The sequence below is a fragment of the Amblyomma mixtum genome, chromosome 2, assembly GCF_055824585.1.
Source record: "Amblyomma mixtum isolate Tamu chromosome 2, ASM5582458v1, whole genome shotgun sequence".
Classification (NCBI taxonomy): Eukaryota; Metazoa; Arthropoda; class Arachnida; order Ixodida; family Ixodidae; genus Amblyomma; species Amblyomma mixtum.
In genome coordinates this window covers 175,747,865-175,753,164 of record NC_143013.1, presented here as the reverse complement: position 1 = coordinate 175,753,164, position 5,300 = coordinate 175,747,865, and the positions used below count along the sequence as shown (strand labels likewise).

The 5,300-nt window shown below is 50.6% G+C and overlaps 1 pseudogene; it reads right to left on the bottom strand.

Moving 5' to 3' along the window:
• Window positions 1–1,291: 1,291 nt before the first annotated feature.
• LOC149361712 (uncharacterized) lies at window positions 1,292–3,381 on the bottom strand (annotated as a pseudogene).
• Window positions 3,382–5,300: the final 1,919 nt, after the last annotated feature.

Here is a 5,300-nt window from a genome sequence, read left to right as displayed (position 1 = left end):
TAACTGACGCTGAGTCATTCCGTTCTCTATGGGTGGTAGTCAACCAAAGAAAGAACTTTGTTTAGCAGTCAATTTCGCATTGTTCCTGCTGGCCAGACTGCAGTCACCACTAAGTGAAAACATAATTTTTTTTAGTTCGATCGCAGTGAAAAAAATTTTCGGTGCTTTCTTTAATTTGTACAATATTCCCTTTCTCTTAAAGATACCTCGGAGTATACTATGCCGTGCAGTTTATTAGGTATGTTATTACAGGACTCGGTTCAAGCTGGTGAATTTATAGCCTCGTTTTTTTCTGAGTTCAGAACCTCCGACTTTGCCTCCAGATTGTGAAAGTTTTGAAGAAAAGAATAAAATCAAAATTGAACAAGGAAAACTTGAAGCCTGTGGTAGTTTGAAATGTGTTATAAAAATTCATTACCAAAGATTACGATGTAAACAATGTCCATAAAGTTTTTTTTTCAACGGTGCTGTGTGCATTACACCAAAGGCTTTGTCAGCGTATGTGCTTAATGGTCATTAAGTGTCTGATATCTGGAGGAATAATAACTTTACGAGAAACTTTTTCAATAACCACTTTAAATTCTCGTAAGTTAGCAATCAGATTTGCACAGAATAAAGAGATTCAGATTTCTAGGTAGACCCTTTTTATTCTAGATAAAAATTTGCACAGTGGCCACAGATCCTTTCCCTGTGCAGAAATTGCGAATTAAAAAAATTGTTTACGAAGAATTCGTGGCTTCTACGGAACTCAGATTTGTTATAGGGAGCTTCAGACGTCCTTGCGTATACGTTTGTCCTTATTCGCAAAATAATTTACCATAAACAGCAGCGCGACGAAGCGCAACAGTATCCCTATTCATACTGATTTTTTTTTTCGACATTTCTTTCCAAATCTACTTACTAATCTTTTCCATTCATCAGAAGATGACATAAAATATTACATAAATGTAAGATCACGACAAACCACGCACTGACTGAACCTTTTTGCAGGTCTCAGATTTGTCTTTATAGCTATTTCTGCAAATGTTCAAAACATAAATAATGCTTTTTCTTATATTTTCTTCTTTCCTTTTCGTCTACCGGTGCTGTCTGAAAGCTGCGCTGTCTTGACTATCACCTGACCTTGGCATAACGTTTTTCATTTTGTAACGGGGGATTCATTACTAGGTACTGGGGCGACGGGGACGGGGACGGCAGCAGTCCGCAATCAGGTTGGCGAATCACACACAAGCGTAGCGCTGGCAAAACTTGCGAGGTGGTGGTAAAAACGTTTATTTCCTCTGAAAAGAGGGAGTTACATGGAGGTTGCTCTGGAGTCAGGCTTAGTGCCCTTCCCTTCACAAACACTAGGTGGAGTCCCTAGTACGGGACCCCAGTGGCTTCCGCTGCCGCCATAGCTCCTTCGACCATCGCCTTTTGGGCTTTCAGGTCGCAACAGGCGAGTAGGGTCGCCTCCCAGTCCTCCCGGGTGGGGTTTGGGTTTGGAGTAAAAGCAGGGTTGGAGGGGCACGCCCACACCATGTGGTAGAGGTCCGAGGACCTCTCCCCACAGTGCGGGCACTCCCCGGAGAAGGCAGGGTCAAAGTGCTTTAGCGAGGCCGGGCACATCATGGTGTTCGTGACAAGGCGGAGGAACAGGCGTTCTTCCGCTCTCGTTAATCCTTTACACGGGTGGGGGTACGGTTTATATCTATCTAGGTATAACTGCGTTATTTCCCTGTAAGTGTAGGTCGGCGTGGCTTCCGCTACTTCTTCAGAGGAGGCGGGGGACGAGGTTGCCCGGTTAGAGAGCGCGCGGGCGGCAGCATCTGCTGCCTCGTTTCCTTCTAGCCCCGAGTGGGCCGGAGCCCAGACTATGAAGCGGTGGGATGGACCTCCTACGTACGAGCTGTTTTGCAGTAGCCGGTAGGCCAGGTACGGGACCCAGCCCTGTTGGACGTTCCGACACGCCCCTCGCGAGTCGGTTATGATTGTCTTGGAATCGGAGTGTGTTGCCGCTAATGCGATGGCGACTTCCTCTGCTTGAGTTACGTTTCGGGCTTTGAAGGTGAGCCCGTTCACCGTTTTGGACTCGTGGATCAACGCCGCCGTGTATCACCCACCTTGGTGCGGGCCGGATGCGTCCACGTAGTATACCCCGGGTTTCCTTCCGTAGTGGTGAGCTAAGGCCTCTGCCCTGGCCCTGCGTCTACCCTCGTGGTCGTCCCTGGACATCTTAATTGGGAGTGGTCTTACGTGCAGGGCGTAACGCCACTCCTGAGGGAGTCTTACTCTCTCCTCGGTTAGAGTTGTGTGTTCTATGTGCAGACGGGCTAAAAGGCGGCGTCCCGACGGCGTCTGCGATAATCGCGTGTATTGGCCTGTGAGGTGGGCTTCTCTAAGTTCATCGAAGGAGTTCGTCATACCCAGACCTTGGAGTCTCAGGTTAGATGTGGTTATCGAGAGGTCGAGGGCCTTCTTCGCCATTTTGCGTATTATCACCTCGATGATGTTCTGGTCGTGTTTGTTGAGGCGGAGATAGGGGGTCGAGTACAGGATTCTGCTTGTTACAAAGGCATTGGCCAGCCGCAAGGCGTCTTTGCTTCGCAATCCCCCTTTCTTGTTCGAGACTGTGCGGACCATTCGGCCCACCTGATCTCCCACCTTCTTTAGTTTGTCGAGCGTGGTTGTCGCTAGCCTACGCTGGTGGATGAAAAGACCTAGGACTCTAATTTCTTTTCTTTGGGGTATCGGTTCCGATCCAAGTCTCAATTCTATCTTGTTTGTGCATTATTTGTTGGGTCGAATGTGCACGAATTCAGATTTTTGAGGGGAGCAATGAAGGCCACATCTTTTCGCGTACTCGTTCACCGCGGTGGCCGCCTCCTGCAGGCTGGCTTCCATTTCTCCGAGAGAGCCCTGCGTGGTCCAAATGGAGATGTCGTCCGCGTACAGCGCGTGCTGCTCACCCGGGACATTCTCCAGGTGGACCGGCAGGTTCTTCATTGCCAAGTTGAAAAGCAGGGGGGATAGCACCGCTCCCTGTGGCGTTCCTCTCGTGCGTAATAGAAAGGGGCCGTGTTCCGCGTTCTGGATCCTCACGTAGGCCTGTCTGTCCGTGAGGAAGCGTTTTATGTACTCGAAAGCGTTCTTGCCGCATCCCGTCTCTGATAGGTGTGTGAGGAACGCCTCGTGTGTCACATTATCGAAGGCTCCCTTCAGATCTAGGGCCAACACTATCTTATCCCCGTTCGGATGTTCGATCGGGTTTAGTACCTCCCTGCTGAGCTGCAGCAGGATGTCCTGAGCCGATTTATTTGGTCTGAAGCCGTACATCGAGTCGGCGAAGACTCGCTTGTTTTCTAGGTACTCAGATAGTCTATCTCTGACTATAGCTTCCATCAGTTTGCCCACGCACGAGGTGAGAGAAATAGGTCTGATGTTATCCGTATCTATGGCTTTGCCCGCCTTGGGGATGAAAGTTATCAGCGCCGTCTTCCACTCCGTGGGAAGTGGAGCTGCGCCCATCCAAACCGAATTAAAGTGTTATAGGAGGGATTCGTATGCGCGGTTCGGCAGATAGGCTAGGAGTTTTACCGAGATCCCGTCCCTTCCTGGCGCGGTCCCACGTTTCATCCACGCTAGAGCGGCCTTGAGTTCGTATATTTTGAAAGGTTCGTCCAGCTCAGCATTTTGGGCTCCACTGTATCTGTAAGCTTCTCCCCTTGGATCTTGGGTCGTGTTCAGGTACTGGTCCCGAAGCTTCAGCGCGAGCTGGGCCGTATTTCCTTGAAATGCATGAACCGCTCTCTGCAGGTGCTGCTGCGTCTCGGTGCGCGTCTGGTTTGGATCTATGAGCGCCCGGAAGAGGCGCCACGTGTTTTTGCTAGACATCTGCCTAGCGGCCGCGTTGCACCTATCTACCCAGTTCGCGTCCGCGAGTTGCGCCGCGTACTCCGCCGCTTCTTTAGTGAGTGCAGCGATCCGAGCTCTTAGCTTTCGGTTATGCTTCCGTCTACGCCACCTTTTGACCATGCTGCGTCTGGCTGCCCAGAGGTGGAGGAGGTGGGTGTCCACGTCCGTCACCGCCTCTGAGACCTTTACCTGCGTCTCCGTCGAACGCAGGTTGATCAGCAGCTGTTTTGTCCAGGCTTGATATCCCTGCTCCTGGATGGAGCTTACCTCGTATTCCTTTCTAAATTTCGTCCAGTCCGGCAGCATAGTGTGCCCCGTAGGCCTGGTAAGGGGTTTCGTACGGATCGTTATGGTGATCAGGCAGTGGTCACTACCGAGAGTTTCCTCCGTATTCGTCCACTCCACTCGCCTCGCATTTTTCGTGAAGGTTAAGTCGGGACACGTGTCCCTCTGCACCGAGTTCCCTATCCGCGTGGGGCACACCGGGTCAGTGTGTAGGGTTAGACCTAACGCGGACGCCGCCTCCGCTAGCTTCCGTCCTCGTATGTCTTCTCGATGATAGCCCCATGAGGGACTCTGCGCGTTGAAATCTCCCATTACTAGTAGCGGGTCTCGTCCCGCTTCCCTGATAGCTCTGCTCAGGAGTGTGGAGAAGGTTACGTTTTTTGCTTTAGGTGGGCAGTACACGTTCAGGATGTGTAGCGGTGAATCCTCCTTCTTCAGTGGCAGAAGAGTCACCATCACGTGCGAAAAGCTAGTTTGTAATTCCAGATCTACCAAATTTGCAGTGAAATGTTTGTGCACAAAGATGCACGTTAGGGGGTCGAGTTGGAACGTTTTGTAATTTGTGAGGCTCACGTTCCCGCCAGGTTCCTGTACGGCCACTACTGCCGGAGTATGCTCGTACGTAGACAGGTGCATCCTAAGATCCGCTCTCTTAGTCCTCGATTTCAAGCCTCGACTATTCCACTGGGTTAATGTTATGGGACTCTCTTTAGTTTGTCTCGCCATGTTGTATCTGGAGATTGTTGTTATTCTGGAGGGGAAATTGCTCCTGGTGGTCTTCCTCCTCGTCCTCGCTCAGCACCCTACGCATCCTGTAGGCTCGGGGATTCTGGAGCCTCCTCATGTTAGCGTATTTGCGAACCGTCATCGCTTTCGCTATCTGTTGTGAGACTATGGTGGGAATGGATTCCTGGACCCCTCTGATAATAACTTCTAGTTTATTCTCAAGACTAGGCTCCGCGTCGCTTTCCATCGCCTCCTCTTGCTGAGGTGGCTGGGGTTTAGCTAGCGCACTTTCTAGTTTGCTCGTTAGGACCTCGATATGCGCTTTTAGGGCTGCTATCTGGTTTCGTAACTCGGTTTCTACTGGGTTGGGTGTGGGTGGAGAGGAAGGTTTGGGA